The sequence below is a fragment of the Rutidosis leptorrhynchoides genome, chromosome 3 (assembly GCF_046630445.1).
Source record: "Rutidosis leptorrhynchoides isolate AG116_Rl617_1_P2 chromosome 3, CSIRO_AGI_Rlap_v1, whole genome shotgun sequence".
Taxonomy (NCBI): Eukaryota; Viridiplantae; Streptophyta; class Magnoliopsida; order Asterales; family Asteraceae; genus Rutidosis; species Rutidosis leptorrhynchoides.
In genome coordinates this window covers 325,364,606-325,386,972 of record NC_092335.1, presented here as the reverse complement: position 1 = coordinate 325,386,972, position 22,367 = coordinate 325,364,606, and positions in this window count along the sequence as shown.

The window sequence follows — 22,367 nt, the reverse complement described above, 5'->3', positions numbered from 1 at the left end:
AACTAAAGTTTACACTAATTATATAAAATAACTTTAGATAATATTAATATTAATGCATATTATATTTAAAACTATATGAAACATAATTATTAATTAAATGATAAGTTATTTTAATCATTATATATATTTTTTTAGCTTATAAAAAAAAGATTTTTTTATAAATTAAATAATGAGCTCATAAATTTTGAATAAATATTTTCAAAAACAAAAACTTATTAAAAATATTTTTAACATGTTTTTATTTTTTGTCAAAATTGGTACCTTTATTTTATTTATATTTTTTCTTTTCACCAACCATTTTTTTCCTATAAATACTCACTTCCATTTCATAAAAAATTGTATCAAATCTTTGGAAAAACTCTCTCACAAATTGGGAAAGTACTTGAGGTATTTTCTATATTTTTTATCGAATTGCTTTTATTTTTTTGTATATTCTTTAAAAATTCAAATTTAATATATATAAATTATTTTTACATGTAATAATTAGTATTATAAGTATTATGATGTATAAAAATAATTTTGATAATTTATGGAATATTATTTAGAATTAAATACAAATTATGTAGTATTTAAACATAAAAACAATATAAAATTCATAATAAAATATTAATCAGTAATAAAAATAATTATAAAATTTTTTTCAGATTATTATACTTTTATAAACAAGAAAAAATTATAAAAGTTAAATAAATGGGAAGATTAGTATTTAAAAAGAATTTACTTTTGCATTATTCTAAACCGAGAAAAATAATAAAGAAAATACAAAATAAATACAAACGTGTATTAAATATTTTTAAAAAAAATTTATATGATTAGTAGAATCACTAGATACATTAAAAAAATACAAAAATTAATTTTAAATTATTTTTCCTATTTATTTAATTATAGGCCGATTACAATGGTTAAATAATTAGAAAACATTAAATAAATAATATTTTGATATAAAATTTGATTTAATAATTTTTATAACATTTTTACATAATATAGAACCTGTAAAAAATATAAAATTATTTATTTAGGTCGATTTAATATTTATTACCTAATTAAATTTGATTAATATAAACCGAGTATATATATAAAGAAAAGTGGGAAATAAATACAAAAACTTGATAAAATTATTTTTATAAAATATCCTACTGAATTGTATAATTAACTAAGTTTATAAAAATTATAAATATAATATTTAATGAATTAATATTAGAATTAACATATATTAGTATAATTTTCGATTAACATAAGTATATTACATATACTAAATTAATATTATTATTACAACTTACGGTTAATAACTAAGTATACTATATAATAAAGTATAATGCTTATAATGTAAGTTAATAATAATACATTATTAATAAACACTTATTTTATAACTATACTAATTTAATAATAATAACTTATAGTATATAATATAAGATAATCAAATTGTTAATACATTAATAAATATAATATAACATATATAATAACATATAAACCTAAAGTGAAGGTTAATCAAAGATAATGTACAATTCATGTGAACTTCATCGCTACTCACGGTCGTAAGTGAATGATGTCTAGGTTGCCATTTATGGGTAAGCTTGTGGATCTCGAATGCCATGACTTAGATTCTGGTCAAGTGTCCTGGGCCCTCGGTTACATCTGGTCATTCATGACTTATTTGATAGCAACGAAGTTTGAGTAAAGTTATACAACGTCTTGCTAAAGATTAACCCGAACTTTCTAAAATTGGAAAATTACTATAAGTGGAAACTTTCCATAAATAGTAACCTTCCGAAAATGGAAATTATTTAGTGAACCATTACTATCAATATAGTACTATATACTATTGTCTGTTAGGCAATGTCTGATCATACGTTCTATCTCTAGGTTGAGATCTCGGTCACGTCCTTCCTTCAATTCTTTCGTGGAATACTCTTTTGTGCTACTAAGGTGAACTTCATAGCCCCACTTTTTACTGTTTCATAACTATTTTACAACTTTTTGGGTGAGACACATGCTTGTTTTATAACTGTTTTACGCTTAGACACAAGTACTAAATTGTTAACTATGATGTCATGCTTTGATTCATGCTAAATCCCTATCGTAATATCGTTAATTGCTATGTTTAAATGCAAACTTAATTATTGTGAGTAGGCCTATTGAGAGTAACGTCTCTAACCATTTGACCGTTGGTCTTTGGTTACATAATAATGATTCCACGACACTGACAGTACAAGGTGTCATAGGGTAAACTTGTTTAGTAGCGATATTACAAAATGCAGCAACACTTTTAGATTGATATTTCTATATCAATCAACTTTAAACTAAATCTTGTGGTCTAAAACTTTAGATATTATTTATAAACCTGTGAATTTCACTCAACCTTTTTGGTTGACACTTTAAGCATGTTTTGTCTCAGGTGATGATTGAGCTAGCTGTTTGCAACTTTGTGATGATAGATTTGATGCTTGCATGGAGTCCACATCGCATATTATATTTTAGTTCATAAACATTTATTTTACGCTTTAATAATAATGTAAATATGTATTACTGCTTCTGCTGTTTTATTAACAAAGGTTTTATTTAAAAAGTCTCATATAGAGTCGTTCTCGTTTATACAACTGTGTTATGATATGATTAGTCACAATTACCCCTGGTCCATTTTGGGGGGTGTGACAGCCTCGCAGGGACCAATTAGTAGATCACGTAGATCCAAAAGTTGTTCATAAGCTTGGTCTCACAGGAACCAATTAGTAGATCACGCAGATCCAAAAGTTATTCATAAGTTGGTCTCGCAGGGACCAATTAGTAGATCACGTAGATCCAAAAGTTATTCAAAAGTTTGGTCTCACATGGACCAATTAGTAGATCACGCAGATCCAAAAGTTGTTCATAAGCTTGGTCTCGCAGGGACCAATTAGTAGATCACGCAGATCCAAAAGTTGTTCATAAGCTTGGTCTCACAGTGACCAATTAGTAGATCACTTTAGATCCAAAAGTTATTCAAAAGCTTGGTCTCACATGGACCAATTAGTAGATCACGCAGATCCAAAAGTTATTCATAAGCCTGGTCTCACATGGACCAATTAGTAGATCACGTAGATCCAAAAGTTGTTCATAAGCTTGGTCTCACATGGACCAATTAGTAGATCAAGCAGATCCAAAAGTTGTTCAAAGTTTGCCCCAAAGACAAGTTGTATTTATACTTGTCGGTTAGGGACTTAGTCGGACATAGCCGGGTATAGCATAGTTTAAAGTTGGTACTTGTGTCTAGCGTGTAAAACAGTTATAAAAGTTGTGCATGTATTCTCAGCCCAAAAATATAAAGAGTAAAAGGGATCTATAAACTCACGAAAAATCAGTTTTAGTATTTGTATTCATTTCATAAAACAGTTATGAAAGTAGCGCATGTATTCTCAGCCCAAAAATATAGATAAAAAGGGAACTATGAAAACTCACGAAAAATTAGTTTTAGTATTTGTATTCATTTCATAAAAACAGTTATAAAAGTAGCGCATGTATTCTCAGCCCAAAAATATAGATAAAAAGGGAACTATGAAAACTCACATTAAATAGCAGTTGAAGTGTTCCTTGAAAGGAATGAAATGAATGGAAATAAGTGACCGGGATCTCAACCTAGAGATAGAATGTACGATCAGATGTTGTCTAATAGTCATAAGTATGGTAACTATACCAATGATAATGGTTTTCTGAAAGAAATTCCATTTTCGGAAAGGTTACTATCTATGAAAAGTTTCCACTTTTAGTAAGTTTCCATGTTTAGTAAGTTAGTGTTGAATACTAGTGAGTTGTTCTTAATAAGTCCACTACTTATTAAGTGTGTAAGTGACTAAGTGTTGTTCACTTAGTGAGTGTATGAAACTATAGTCGGGTTTGATATTGTGCACCATACCCAAACATCTATGCCACCGCCGAGTCACTTGAATGATCTATTTTTACGGGTTGGCCCAGGATTTCTCGACCGAAATCTAAGTTTGGCATTCGAAATCCACAAACATCCCATAGTGGTACCAACGATCACCCTAGGCCTTAAGTAGTGTTGAGGTTCATATATAGTGCACGTTATCTTGATTATAACCTTGGTGATAATAACGATAGTAATAATAATAATAATTGAAAATGGAAACATCACTCACGTATCAATATTGTGACTCAATATTGCAGGAAAAAGTACGCAGATATAACGGACATTAAAAATGCTAGGTTGACCTCACGAACAATACCCATAACCTCCATAGCTATAACTTATACTTTCCTTAGCTCTATCCCGCTCATAAAAACCGTTTTGAAATGACCCGCTCATGACTTCGTCGTAGTATTTTATGTATAAATAATAATATGTTATAATTTAGTAGGCTTATAACTACCTTTAGTGGTTTGATTCCGTCTCATTCCAATAGTCCACAGACAAAAAACACGCAGTTTTAGGAAATCCCACTAACTTCATTTCTCCACCAATGAAATATCTTCTCTCTCCAGATCCACCAATGAAATATCTTCTTTCCTTTCTATTTATGGAAGTGGACTATCAGAATGGGACAGCCCAAAATGGAATACTGCCCTATTGGAATGAGACGGAGGTAGTATAATTCAGTAGGCTTATAACTACCTTTAGTGGTTTGATTATGTTATAATTCAGTAGGCTTATAACTACCTTTAGTGTTTTGATTCTTGATTAAGAATACTAATAATGAAGTGTAAGAACAAAGATGACAATGGAGAGAAAGAAAGAAACACTTTGTAAGTGTGAGAAATGGTGCAAGTTTAATGTTTGCATTCATGAGTATTTATAGCCTAAAATTTCAATATAAAAATACATACTTTATGTACCAAAATTGACTATATGTATACTAGTTTATAATTTTATTTTTAGTCAACATAAGGATGTACTAGTTTATACTTTCCTTTTTTTAAATTTTTATTTATTTTTAGTCAACATAAGGATGTATTTGTTTAGGATTCTTTTTAGTCTCATTATTATTATTATTATTATTATTATTATTATTATTATTATTATTATTATTATTATTATTATTACATTTACTACATGATAAGTATTATTTTCTTTTTACTAATTCATTACATTGAAATATATATATATATATATATATATATATATATATATATATATATATATATATATATATATATATATTCATTTCAAAATATATATTTGAAATATTTATTTAATATTTAGTTTTTTCAAAATCAATTATATTTTAAAGTTTATTTTAAAATCGTTTAAATAATAGAAATTATTATAACACGTAACGTTTTTAATTAATATATATATTTACATAAAATTGTTCGTGAATGTCGGAATCATATAAAAGTTAGGTTTAAATTTAGTCGGAAATTTCTGGGTTGTCATAGTACCTACCAGTTAAAAGAAATTTCGTCTCGAAATTTAGTTGTTGCTATCAATCGGCGTTGTTTGTATATAGACGAGGATATTTACGTTTTATTTGGTCTTCACGTTCCCAGGTATGTTTGGGGCCTTGCGTGAATTCCAACAGATAGAATATTGTTTTGTTTTAAAATTTAAATCATACAAATCATAAATTCTACAGGTTCTTCGATGAAGTGCATTTTATTATTAATGCGGAGATCATTCAAAATGATGATGTTATACAAGTCATTTCAGTAAATCATCATTGATTATCAATCCGAGATGGTTTTAAGAAATTTTATTTTTAGATGATTAAACGCTGATTTTAATCGTCAACGGATCTAATGGTTGAAGAATAGGCGTTGTTGATTTCAAAAGTAATGAATGATAATTTCGGTGGTTTGATGTGATAATTCATCATACAATACGAATGAATATAATTCATGAATGTAGTGATCTTTTGGAAGATAACACCTGCTAAAGCTTTACTTGGATTCTGATATATCAAAATCCGAATATGTAATTGAAAATGGTTGTTCTTTAGTGAACGGATACATATATCTTGTGATTGTAAGTAGTATATTTACTGACTACTTAATCAGAATTAAAGAATGTACAATGTAACATATTAATGTGAGATATAAATATTTCTCGGGTCTTACCTACCCGTTAAAATATTTTCACAATTAACAGTTTGTACAAAAGAGAAGATATACGTTCATATATGTATTCTTCAGATATAATATAGATTTAATGAGTTAATATAATATTAAACTCATTTGATTTGCAGTTGAAACGAGAATAAATAATCTCCAAAACCTTAGAGATTTCATAATTGTCGCGAAATATTTCGCTAATGAAGTTATGAATTAATACTTCATCGTTTGTTGTTATTGATATACCTCGGTATATGATGTTGATGCTCGTGAAATTCTTGTGAAATTCACAAGGCATGAATGATGTTTTCTAGAAAGTTTTGAGTACATCGAAAACATATGTGTAAAATCAAACATGTATTTGAATAATACACTTAATTTATTATGAAATGGAGTTTATTGTGCTGAAGCAGTGATTAACGATTGTTAAGTCATTAACGAAGGATGTACATCATAGCATATTAGTGATATGAATTAACCAAGTAGTATTTACTAGTTAAGATTCACACGTAATAGCTTAGTACGGAAAGATTTATTATTATTCCAAACCATATATATATATAAGTATACATATATATAATTCTTCAGGAAGAATGAGTCAATACATCTTAACTCATTATTACTAATATTCCTTAGTATCTATGTGCGTATGATGTTGATATCCGAGGTACCGAGTGTGATGTTGAGACGTGAGATGCGGATGTTGTTGTTGATGAAGCTGGTGTTGTTGGTGGTGATGTTGTTGGTACTAGTGGTACTGGTGGTGATGTTGGTTATGCTGCTGGTGCTGCTGATGCTTGTAGAATTCGCACCATATTCTCCAGAGCCACCACTCGAACGCGAAGCTCGTTAGCTTCTTCTATTATACTGGGATGATTGGCGGTTCGGACAAGGGGACGAATAAGATCTAGAATTCTAGATATTATATAATCGTGGCGAGCTGTTCTGGAAATGAGGGTGAAAATTGTGTTCCGGATTGGTTCGCCGGTAAGTTCTTCAGGTTCTTCGCCAATAGGGCAATGTGGTGGGTGAAAAGGATCACCTTCTTCACTTCTCCATTAATTGAGTCGACTACGAACCCATCCCAAATTCATCCAGAAAAGGTGATGACTAATTGGTTGGTTCATTCCGGTTACGCTGCCATTGGAGCTCGAGGAGTTCAAGGAATCAAGTGAGTAATCCATATTATGTGATTGAATAAAGGGTTTTCGATATGAGATGAGTTGTTGAATACTGAATGATATATTTGTCTCCTTGAATATGTATATATAGCAAAAGATTTTCGTAATTTACGGAGAAAATTTAGGAAAAGTGTTAGACAAAGTCTATTGAGATAGATATGATAAGATATGATAAAATATGATTTGTCTATACTCCAATAATGGCAGTATGACGTGTCGAGATCATAAAATGATAAGTATGTAATCTAATAATCTTTCGATTAAAGACTTTCAATTCGTATACTGTGATAACCCAATGATATTTTTCGGTTCGCAAACCGATGCATAAAGGCATAAGGCATATAGGTACGTGATATATAATAGGGAGTTATATACGTTTGAGTATGAATAGTAACAATTATAAGAGTTTCAAAATACATATGTAATATACAAAACCATGATAGATGACATAGGAATGTCGAGAATTTCAGAAATCATGGTGTTGTATTTAAATGTGGCGGCAGAATTGGATAATACTTAGGAAAATGAGCAGAGTTCTTAGATTGGCTTGGCATTCTAAGATAAGTAAAGTTTCTAAAGTATAGTATAGCATTTATCAGTTAAAGGCAACAAGTAAAGGCACTATGGTCAAGGAAAGTTGTAGTCCTACATTGCTAAGGTACCTAATTGTATAAGGCACACTTAAAATGCAATCCTGGTTCTCTACAACAAACTGCTCTGATACCAATCTGTGACGTCCTCCAGATAGGGCCTGGAAGAATAACGTCACTAAATATATCAAATCATAGTTGTATAAACGAGAACGACTCTATATGAGACGTTTTATTGAGTTTTGCAGCAGAAGGTAAATAGATTACATTGTATTTAATGAACAACGCATTAAATATCTTTAATTGATATGATATGAAATGAAGACTCCAAGCATGGCAAGCAATCATCATCAAAGCAGCAGATATACAGCGGAAGCAATATTTAAGTACCTGAGAATAAACATGCTTTAAAGTGTCAACACGAGGTTGAGTGAGTTCATAGGTTTGTCATAAATAATGATTTCAGTAATAGTGTTAGACCACAAGATTTTTTGTTCATAAGCTTGGCCTCGCAGGGACCAATTAGTAGATCACGTAGATCCAAAAGTTGTTCATAAGCTTGGTCTCGCAGGGACCAATTAGTAGATCACGCAGATCCAAAAGTTGTTCATAAGCTTAGTCTCGCAGGGACCAATTAGTAGATCACGTAGATCCAAAAGTTATTCAAAAGCTTGGTCTCACATGGACCAATTAATAGATCACGCAGATCTAAAATTTGTTCAAAAGCTTGGTCTCGCAGGGACCAATTAGTAGATCACGCAGATCCAAAAGTTGTTCATAAGCTTGGTCTCGCAGGGACCAATTAGTAGATCACGTAGATCCAAAAGTTATTCAAAAGCTTGGTTTCACATGGACCAATTAGTAGATCACGCAGATCCAAAAGTTATTCATAAGCTTGGTCTCACATGGACCAATTAGTAGATCACGTAGATCCAAAAGTTGTTCATAAGCTTGGTCTCACTTGGACCAATTAGTAGATCAAGCGGATCCAAAAGTTGTTCAAAGTTTGCCCCAAAGACAAGTTGTGTTTATACTTGTCGGTTAGGGACTTAGTCGGACATAGCCGGGTATAGCATAGTATAAAGTTGGTACTTGTGTCTAGCGGGTAAAACAGTTATAAAAGTTGTGCATGTATTCTCAGCCCAAAAATGTAAAGAGTAAAAGGGATCTATAAAGTCACGAAAAATCAGTTTTAGTATTTGTATTCATTTTATAAAACTGTTATTAAAGTAGCGCATGTATTCTCAGCCCAAATGTAGAGACCCGTCCTAATCCATCCGGACGAAGTCCATATCGATTATAAATGATTCACAACAGTTGATTACATTGCGAGGTACTTGACCTCTATATGATACATTTTACAAACATTGCATTCGTTTTTGAAAAGACAATCTTTCATTACATCGAAAGTTGACGGCATGCATACCATTTCATAATATATCTAACTATAATTGACTTAATAATAATCTTGATGAACTCAACGACTCGAATACAAAGTCTTTTGAAATATGTCATGAATGACTCCAAGTAATATCTCTATAATGAGCAAATGTACAGCGGAAGATTTCTTTCATACTCGAGAATAAACATGCTTTCAAGTGTCAACGAAAAGGTTGGTGAGTTCATTAGTTTATCATAAACAATCATTTCCATTAATTTAATAGACCACAAGATTTTCATTTCATTTCTCATAAATATACGTCCCATACATAGAGACAAAAATCATTCATATGGTGAACATCTGGTAACCGACATTAACAAGATGCATATAAGAATATCCCCTATCATTCCAGGAAATCCTTCGGACATGATAAAAATAACATCGAAGTACTAAAGCATCCGGTACTTTGGATGGGGTTCGTTAGGCCCAATAGATCTATCTTTAGGATTCGGGTCAATTAGTAGATCGGTTTACTAATTCTTAGGTTACCAAACAAAAGGGGCATATTCGGCTTCGATCATTCACCCATATAATGTAGTTTCAATTACTTGTGTCTATTTCGTAAAACATTTATAAAAATTGCGCATGTATTCTCAGCCCAAAAATATAAAGGGTAAAAAGGCAAATGAAACTCACCATACTGTATTTTGTAGTAAAAATACATAGGACGACATTGAACAATTATAGGGTTGGCCTCGGATTCACGAACATATATCATTTGTATATATATTAATACACGTAATTGTAGTCGAACAAATATATATGTGTTTATTATTAGTGATATAATTTTTATGTTAATAAACTATATATGTCATTTTAGATATATTAAGTAAATAACCATATTTATATAGTTAAGTTTTGTATTAAATATATATGTATATATATTTATATATCTATATTTATTTATAAATAGCTTTTGTTTGTTAACTTAATGATAATACTAATAACAATAATACTGATATTAATAAGGATAATATTGATAATAATTTTAATTATAAAAATGATACTTTTACTACTATTACCAGTTAGATTAATAGTTTTAATAATTATATAGTAAAAATGTTGCTCATGATAATATTAATAGTAATACTTTTAATGATTTGTTATCATTAATAATAATACATAGTGATGATGCTAATAATTTTTAAATGATAATACTTATACTAATGGTAATACTAATAATAACAATAATCTTACTAATAACACAACTGATAAGGATAATTTTTAATAATAATGATACTAATACTATTACTTAACAATAATAATGATAGTAATAATGATTGTAATATTATTAATAATGATATAACAATAATGGCTTTAATATTAATTCTCATATTCATACGAAATATATTAGTACAACTAATGTTTAAAGTTATTACTAGTCTTAATAATAATGATAATAATAATTTTACTCATTTTAATGATAATAATATTCATAATATTAATGTTAACATCTTAATCATAATAACTAACAATAACAATAATAATCACAATGATAACAATAATAATAATAATAATAATAATAATAATAATAATAATAATAATAATAATAATAATAATAATAATAATAATAATAATAATAATAATAATAATAATAATAATAATAATAATAATAATAATGATAATAATAATAATAATGATAATAATAATAATAATAATAATAATAATAATAATAATAATAATAATAATAATAATAATAATAATAATAATAATAATAATAATAATAATAATAATAATAATAATAATAATAATAATAATAATAATAATAATAATAATAAAGGAAATAAAAGGATTATACCCTTTACAAGCTTTTGCAAAAATAATTGCCCCAAAGCAAGGATCGAACCCGCGACCTCTCGAACACCCGAACTAGTGCCTAACCATCCATCTGTGTTGATTTTTCTGGTTTAATACCCCGACTAACTTATATATATCTTATACTATCTGCCTTACTACTTCTCCTTCTTCACCAATATCGATCGTCTAAACCAAATCTTATAATCAGAGTTATGAATTTGAAGGTGTAATATATATATATGTGAATTACACTTGGGATTGTAACATAACAGACACAAAAAAAACAACTAAAAATAATAATCAAAACAATTGTCTGTTCACGAAAAAACAAATGAAGAACATAAACATCAATCTTGATTTTAAAAAGGTTTTAGATCACGACTTCTAAATGAAAAAGTTTCTAAATTGTTCCAGTAAACTTTCTCAATCAACAATTTTATCTAAAACGCAAAAACGAACGCGAATTTCTTGATGAACAATTCGTTTGAATTTTTGATTAAAAACTTTGACTTCAAAATTTATAATCGATAGATGGAATTATAACATACCATTTTGCAGATAGTTTGCTAAAAAGAATACTAACACTTCTGCAATTTTAGATTTTGAAATTTGATATAAAATCGATCTTTTTGATATTTGGAATACCAGACAGAGTGAACGAGCCATTAAAAATAATCAATGATTAATTATTGCTGTAAGTGTTTATATATCTGATACAGAAGGTGAGAAATCGAGTAATCTTCTAAATGAATTAAAGAAATCGTTGTTTTATAGTCTGTTATAGTCGACAGATGAATGAATCAGGACGTGCGAAGAAAATAAAAAAAATGGAAAGTAGAATGGGACGTGCAACAGATTTTGTTTCTTGTGAATTTGATTGGTACGAATTATACAGTTATATAAGGAATTATAGGGATAAAAACACAATCAAACACAGTTTGATTGATATGGAAAACGGATTCTGGTTTTAAATCCTTATATACGAATCATATAATATATATATATATATATATATATATATATATATATATATATATATATATATATATATATATATATATATATATATATATAATGATATTAATAAATAATGAATTAATAAATAATAAATAATGAATTAATAATTATTAGTTATAACTATATAAAATAATAACAATAGTAATAATAATAATATTAAAAGTAATTATAATGATACTAATAAGAGTAATATTAAAAATAAGTCATAAAAATGATAATTTTAGTGAGATTTATAATGATAATATTGTTAATACTAATTATAACCATAATACTAATTATATTGATATTAATAATAATATTCATAATAACAACCAAAATTGTAGTTTTTGTCATTCTTCTCATAACATTTATATTTGGCATTTTTTTATTTTGATAATCTTAACCCTTATAATTTTAGATATAACAATAATACTAGTCATAATATTAGTAATACTAATATTGATATTAGTATTATTACTAGAATTATAGTTTACTACTAGTTGTAATATAACAAGCCAAATGTATCAAATTTCATATATATACTAATATTGATAATTAATCTTATTATTTATGTTTATGATAATAAGAAAAGTAATAATAAGAATTTTATTATATTAATTATATTTTAACTTATAGGTACATATATTTATTTTATATATACTATTAATTTTATAATATTAATTGTTTACATAATATATATTATATATTTAATATTTATACATTTTAACATTATACATATAGTAATAATTATGTATAGAATTTATATATATATATATATATTCACATCAATATATATTTGATTAGGTTTTTAAACATCAAGTTGTATTATTTAAATCGATATTAATTATTAAAATAAATAAATTCAAAGTATAACACCGTACATGTACTACTTTGTTAACGTTGACCAATTATGTTCGAAATCATTTAAGTTCAATTTATCTTATATGTTAAAATAACAAGTTTTAGTTACTTTAAGTTACCTTTCATAATAACTGAATCATATAACAGTTCATTAATATATTTAATTTATTATATATGATTGTTTTCATATATAATTATTCATATATACATTTCTGTTTACAATTATAAGGTTCGTGAATCGTCGGGAATAGTCAAAGGGTAATTTGAATATATGAACACAGTTTCCAAAATTTTCGAGACTCAACATTACAAACTTTGCTTATCGTGTCGAAATCATATAAAGATTAAGTTTAAATTTAGTTGGAAATTTTCGGGTCGTCACAGTACCTTCCCATTAAAGAAATTTCGTCCCAAAATTTGAGTGAGGTAGTCATGGATAACAATAAAAATGTCTTCATGACAAATATGAGTCGATAAATAGAGTTTTATCATTATTGACTAATATAGATAAAATAATTCGATTATTCGAAGAGCACGAATGAAGCTATCACAAAAGAGTGAAATGAATAAATGAAGTTTCGTTTTAACTTTTGACGTTGTCTTGGTTGAATTCCAGAATTCAAGGGATAAAAAGAAAATCTTCGAATCTAAAATATTTGATTCTTCGATGAATAAGGAAATTAAGATCTCTATAATTAAATACGGTGATCTGCCTCGATTACTCTGTCTGATATTTCCATTATAAATTAAACTTTTTCCGTTCCATTATATTCACCATTCCTATACTTTCTTTCTTAGTTCATACATCCAAAAGATTGTGAAAATGCCTAATCTATTTCTAATCCTTGATATTTTTCTAATTATCATTTCTATCATCCCTCTTTTCAATCTTTCCACCAAATAAATCTGTTTACTTCTATTATTACCTTGGGGTGATACTATTCTTAATTCTACCGTGTCCTTATATTGCTATTCATATTAATATCCATGGTTTTAACCTCTGTGTTGTTATTGAGCTTTATATTTTCTCTTATATTTTGGATCTCTTTGCCTTTTTATTATCCTCTCGACCTCTAGTAAGGCGAGCAACGGTCCAGAATTCGTAAGTACGGAGTTTTCGAATGAACATGACTAATGTTCTAACCAAGAAAGAACGTAATCGTACGATTTGATTTGTCAAATTATCAGAATCATTGAGAATAGAACTATCAAGAATATAATTTCTTGATATGTTCATAAGTTAATCAGAATGAAAGAGTTATGTAACATGACACATGATGACGTTATAATCTGTGAATCATCATGTTCCATTTAGAAACTCAGCATGACTTATTGTAATATAATCACGTTGATCAAGTGTCATTATATTATACTAACTCATGCATCAGTTCCCAACATTACTTCAATAACATTCATATTTTAAGCTCGAAATTTACAGAATATAGAAACTAACCGTTTCTATATGATGTAACACTGATAGCACGAAGAGATTAATGATTTCAGATAAGAATAGTTATGAAAATATCTTCAGAAATATGGAAGATATTTATAATGAAAGATACGATGATATCTTGGAATTTCTAATATCGAAGGATGGTGAAGAAAATTTGTCCGCAAGAGTTTGGAGTCAGAAGCAAGGTATTCGCTAAAGATTTCATCAGAAACAGAATCATCAGGATTCTTAATGTACAAGTTTAGTCCTTGTGATTTGTTCAGAGACTCCTTCGTAGTTTGCTCAATCAGTTTTTCAGTTTCAAACTTTTTTCTGAGCTTTGCCAACATACAATTCTTTATCATCAACTTTTGGCTGTTGAGGTCGTTTACAGTTTTTGTTGCTTCATTCAACTTTTCAAAATTCAGAGCATTAATTCGCAGACTGGGTGTTTTCAGAATTTCAGAATGGAAGATCATAGTTCTAAGAGATAAATATTATATGGATACATATAACTGTTAATGTGGAAATGTTGCGAGACTCACAATACAGATTTGCTAATTCCCGGTAATTGGAATGACAATTCCATTTACAAGATGCGGATGAGTACATGATGAGACTTCAATGGATAAATATAGTGATTTTTCGGAGGGATTTAAACCAAGGAGCGACGAGGTTGCTGGTACATCTGCTGGTAATATGGTGGAATATAAAAGGTTCCCCGGTAATGATAACGAAAGGCAAGCTTATAAATCAAGATTATAATAAGGTTTGTTCAACAGAAAAGTTGAAGTTGACTTGTTGGAGCTGTGACAAAATTCGCTACTTTGAAAAGGAATTGCAATGTTATTTTCGGTAATAAAAATGCCAAAAGAGCTAGCACAGATACGGTTTCAACGTTTACTCAGGTTCCGAGTGTCTTCAGGTGCATAACTATATGCATCAATCTTTTCTTCCGTATATGAAGTGCGGTTGGTTCATCATCTCGATTGAGGTGTTTTCAAGAATCATGAAAGGTTTGAACGCAGATTGTAATCGTCAAGATACAAATGAGGTTTAAAAATGAAATCAAGTGGCAAACTTGAAGAAATGTTTAGTTTCATATGTTATAATCAATATTTTAATTTATTTTAATTGTCCAATGTTATTAGTCCACAGTCGATAGTCCATAGTTAACAGTCCAATAATTCATATCTAGTTTATAATATTCGAATTAATTAATACGTATCGTGACCCGTGTACATGTCTCAGACTCGATCACAACTCAAAGTATATATATTATTATAGAATCAACCTCAACCCTGTATAGAGAACTCGATCATTACTGCATATAGAGTGTCTATGGTGATTCCAAATAATATATATAGATGCGTCGATATGATATGTCAAAACCTTGTATACGTGTCCCGATATTTAAAGTGCGTAAAATAAATAACAGAAATTAAATGACGATAAATAAAATTGCGAGAATATAAATTGCGATAAATAAATTTATAAGCAGTTAGCTAGGAACAGTTAGCTGGAAATAGTTAGCGTGGATTCTTAACAAAAATTTTCGTAGTTAATTTGTTTGTTTCTATCAAATTTTTATTTCGTCAAATGTGTTCTTCATTATGCCACTTTTTAGATTCCGATAAATCAAAATCCAAATATGAAATTGAATGAAAATGGTTATTCTGTGGTGAACGGATTCGTATATTGGTAGATGTAAGTAGTATAGCAAATGACTGTTGAATCAGCTTCGAAGAATATACAATGTAACTTATTAATGTGAAATCTAAATATTCCTCGGGTATTACCTACCCGTTAAAGTATTTTCATCATTAACAGTTTGTACAAAAGAATTTTTAATTACAATCTTTATGAAAACATATATACATATATTTTCTTCAGATGTAATCATGAATTTAATGAGTTAATATAGTATTAAACTCATTTAGTTTACCGTCAAAACTATAATACATAATCTCTAAAACATTAGAGATTACATAATCGCTATGTCGAACGAAAATAATTGATGTAGAACGATTCGTAGAACGATGATTATACTCGAGGTACAGAATGAGATGTTGAGGCATGGATTGTTGATGACATTGGTGCTGTTGCTGATGGTACTGTTAGTACCGATGATGTTGCTGAAGATGGTAAATTTTGCACCATATTCCCCAAATTTATTTCTCGAGCGCGAAGTTCGCTAACTTCTTCTATTATTGCGGGATGATTGTCGGTCGGAACGAGCGGATGAATAAGGTTTAGAATTTGATGTAGTATATAATCATGATGAGATACTCTGGAAATAAGAGAGAAAATGGTGTTTCGGACAGGTTCACCGGTAAGTGCTTCGGGTTCTTCGTCAAGCGGGCAATTTGGTTGGTGGAAAGGATCGCCTTCTTCCCGTCTCCATCGGTTAAGTTGACTACGAACCCATCAGATGAATTGGGGATGGTTGATTGGTTGATTCATTCTAGTGACGATGCTTCCGGAGCTTAGGTGAATATCCATATCGGAATAGTTGTCGGAATAACTATCGGAATAGCTATCGAAATCTAAGGGACTCGAACTGGTTGATGGATTCATCTCGTACAATCAGATGAAGGATTTTCGATAAGAAATAGATTATAGGATATAGATTAGTACCCTGCAATAAATAATTTACATATGCATATATAATACTAAAATCTCATAAGTTACGGAGGAATCTACGGAAGCTGTCAGGCAAAGGTAACAATAACAGATACGCTAAGATATGAATTTATCTATACACTGTCTATGGAATAGAGGCAGTAAGACATGTCTAGACTAAGAATGATAAGCAGGTAATTTCCTAAGGTTGATAAGCAGATGATTTCCGACTAGAAATGATAAGCAAAACTTTTGACATGCAGACACGGTCGAAGTCCAGACTCACTAATGCATCTACACAACTATCAGTTAGATACACTAATGCAAGACCTGGTTCGCTAAGACCACCGCTCTGATACCAACTGTAGAGACCCGTCCTAATCCATTCGGATGAAGTCTATAGTGATTATAACTGATTCACAACAGTTGATTACATCGCGAGGTACTTGACCTCTATATGATACATTTTACAAACATTGCATTCGTTTTTGAAAACACAATCTTTCATTACATCGAAAGTTGACGGCATGCATACCATTTCATAATATATCTAACTATAATTGACTTAATAATAATCTTGATGAACTCAACGACTCGAATGCAACGTCTTTTGAAATATGTCATGAATGACTCCAAGTAATATCTCTATAATGAGCAAATGTACAGCGGAAGATTTCTTTCATACCTGAGAATAAACATGCTTTCAAGTGTCAACCAAAAGGTTGGTGAGTTCATTAGTTTATCATAAACAATCATTTCCATTAATTTAATAGACCACAAGATTTTCATTTCATTTCTTATAAATATACGTCACATACATAGAGACAAAAATCATTCATATGGTGAACACCTGGTAACCGACATTAACAAGATGCATATAAGAATATCCCCTATCATTCCGGGAAATCCTTCGGACATGATAAAAACAACATCGAAGTATTAAAGCATCTGGTAATTTGGATGGGGTTTGTTAGGCCCAATAGATCTATCTTTAGTATTCGCGTCAATTAGTAGATCAGTTTACTAATTCTTAGGTTACCAAGCAAAAGGGGCATATTCGGCTTCGATCATTCACCCATATAATGTAGTTTCAATTACTTGTGTCTATTTTGTAAAACATTTATAAAAATTGCGCATGTATTCTCAGCCCAAAAATATATAGGGTAAAAAGGCAAATGAAACTCACCATACTGTATCTTGTAGTAAAAATACATAGGACGACATTGAACAAGTATAGGGTTGGCCTCGGATTCACGAACCTATATCATTTGTATATATATTAATACACGTAATTGTAGTCGAACAAATATATATGTATTTATTATTAGTGATATAATTTTTATGTTAATAACCTATATATGTCATTTTAGATATATTAAGTAAATAACCATATTTATATAGTTAAGTTTTGTATTAAATATATATGTATATATATTTATATATCTATATTTATTTATAAATAGCTTTTGTTTGTTAACTTAATGATAATACTAATAACAATAATACTGATATTAATAATGATAATATTGATAATAATTTTAATTATAAAAATGATACTTTTACTACTATTACCAGTTAGATTAATAGTTTTAATAATTATATAGTAAAAATGTTGCTCATGATAATATTAATAGTAATACTTTTAATGATTTGTTATCATTAATAATAATACATAGTAATGATGCTAATAATTTTTAAATGATAATACTTATACTAATGGTAATACTAATAATAACAATAATCTTACTAATAACACAATTGATAATGATAATTTTTAATAATAATCATACTAATACTATTACTTAACAATAATAATGATAGTAATAATGATTGTAATATTATTAATAATGATATAAATAACAATAATGGCTTTAATATTAATTCTCATATTCATACGAAATATATTAGTACAACTAATGTTTAAAGTTATTACTAGTCTTAATAATAATGATAATAATAATTTTACTCATTTTAATGATAATAATATTCATAATATTAATGTTAACATCTTAATCATAATAACTAACAATAACAATAATAATCACAATGATAACAATAATAATAATAATAATAATAATAATAATAATAATAATAATAATAATAATAATAATAATAATAATAATAATAATAATAATAATAATAATAATAATAATAATAATAATAATAATAAAGGAAATAAAAGGATTATACCCTTTACAAGCTTTTGTAAAAATAATTGCCCCAAAGCAAGGATCGAACCCGCGACCTCTTGAACACCCGAACCAGTGCCTAACCATCCATCTGTGTTGATTTTTCTAGTTTAATACCCCGACTAATTTATATATATCTTATACTATCTGCCTTACTACTTCTCCTTCTTCACCAATATCGATCGTCTAAACCAAATCTTATAATCAGAGATATGAATTTGAAGGTGTAATATATATATGTGTGAATTACACTTGGGATTGTAACATAACAGACACACACAAAAAAACACCTGAAAATAATAATTAAAACAATTGTCTGTTCACGAAAAAACAAATGAAGAACATAAACATCAATCTTGATTTTAAAAAGATTTTAGATCACGACTTCTAAATGAAAAAGTTTCTAAATTGTTCTAGTAAACTTTCTCAATCAACAATTTTATCTAAAACGTAAAAACGGACGTGAATTTCTTGATGAACAATTCGTTTGACTTTTTGATTAAAAACTTTGACTTCAAAATTTGTAATCGATAGAAAGAAATGGATCATGCCATTTTGCAGATAGTTTGCTAAAAAGAATACTAACACTTCTGCAATTTTAGATTTTGAAATTTGATATAAAATCGATCTTTTTGATATTTGGAATACAAGACAGAGTGAACGAGCCATTAAAAATAATCAATGATTAATTATTGCTGTAAGTGTTTATATATCTGATACAGAAGGTGAGAAATCGAGTAATCTTCTAAATGAATTAAAGAAATCATTGTTTTATGGTCTGTTATAGTCGACAGATGAATGAATCAGGACGTACGAAGAAAATAAAAAAAATGGAAAGTAGAATGGGACGTGCAACAGATTTTGTTTCTTGTGAATTTGATTGGTACGAATTATACAGTTATATAAGGAATTAGAGGGATAAAAACACAATCAAACACAGTTTGATTGATATGGAAAACGGATTCTGATTTTAAATCCTTATATACGAATCATATAATATATATATATATATATATATATATATATAAATGATATTAATAAATAATGAATTAATAAATAATAAATAATGAAATAATAATTAATAGTTATAACTATATAAAAAATACTAATAGTAATAATAATAATATTAAAAGTAATTATAATGATACTAATAAGAGTAATATTAATAATAAGTCATAAAAATGATAATTTTAGTGAGATTTATAATGATAATATTGTTAATACTAATTATAACCATAATACTAATTATATTGATATTAATAATAATATTCATAATAACAACCAAAATTGTAGTTTTTGTCATTCTTCTCATAACATTTATATTTGGCATTTTTTTATTTTGATAATCTTAACCCTTATAATTTTAGATATAACAATAATACTAGTCATAATATTAGTAATACTAATATTGATATTACTATTATTACTAGAATTATAGTTTTACTACTAGTTGTAATATAACAAGTTAAATGTATCAAATTTCATACATATATACTAATACTGATAATTAATCTTATTATTTATGTTTATGATAATAAGAAAAGTAATAATAAGAATTTTATTATATTAATTATATGTTAACTTATAGGTACATATATTTATTTTATATATACTGTTAATTTTATAATATTAAATGTTTACATAATATATATTATATATTTAATATTTATACATTTTAACATTATACATATAGTAATAATTATGTATAGAATATATATATATATATATATATATATATATATATATATATATATATATATATATATATATATATATATATATATATATATATATATTCACATCACTATATATTTGATTAGGTTTTTAAACATCAAGTTGTATTATTTAAATTGATATTAATTATTAAAATAAATAAATTCAAAGTATAACACCGTACATGTACTACTTTGTTAACGTTGACCAATTATGTTCGAAATCATTTATGTTCAATTTATCATATATGTTAAAATAACAAGTTTTAATTACTTTAAGTTATCTTTCATAATAACTGAATCATATAACAGTTCATTAATATATTTAATTTATTATATATGATTGTTTTCATATATAATTATTCATATATACATTTCTGTTTACAATTATAAGGTTAGTGAATCGTCGGGAATAGTCAAAAGGTAATTTGAATATATGAACATAGTTTCCAAAATTTTTGAGACTCAACATTACAAACTTTGCTTATCGTGTCGAAATCATATAAAGATTAAGTTTAAATTTGGTTGGAAATTTCTGGGTCATCACACCAAAAATATAGATAAAAGGGAACTATAAAAACTCACGAAAAATCATTTTTAGTATTTGTATTCATTTCATAAAAACAGTTATAAAAGTAGCGCATGTTTTCTCAGCCCAAAAATATAGATAAAAAGGGAACTATGAAAACTCACATTAAATAGCAGTTGAAGTATTCCTAGAAAGGGATGAAATGAATGAAAATAAGTGACCGGGATCTCAACCTAGAGATAGAATGTACGATCAGATGTTGTCTAATAGTCATAAGTATGGTAACTATACCAATGATAATGGTTTCCTGAAAGAAATTCCATTTTCGGAAAGGTTACTATCTATGGAAACTTTCCACTTTTAGTAAGTTTCCATGTTTAGTAAGTTAGTGTTGAATACTAGTGAGTTGTTCTTAATAAGTCCACTACTTATTAAGTGTGTAAGTGACTAAGTGTTGTTCACTTAGTGAGTGTATGATTACTATAGTCGGGTTTGATATTGTGCACCATACCCAAACATCTATGCCACTGCTGAGTCACTTGAATGATCTATTTTTACCGGTTGGCCCAGGATTTCTCGACCAAAATCTAAGTTTGGCATTCGAAATCCACAAGCGTCCCATAGTGGTACCAACGATCACCCTAGGCCTTAAGTAGCGTTGAGGTTCATATATAGTGCACGTTATCTTGATTATAACCTTGGTGATAATAACAATAGTAATAATAATAATAATAATTGAAAACGGAAACATCACTCACGTATCAATATTGTGACTCAATATTGCAGGAAAAAGTACGCAGATGTAACGGACATTACAAATGCTAAGTTGACCTCACGAACAATACCCATAACCTCCATAGCTATAACCCATACTTTCCTTAGCTCTATCCCGCTCATAAAACCCATTTTGAAATGACCCGCTCATGACTTCGTCGTAGTATTTTATGTATAAATAATAATATGTTATAATTAGTA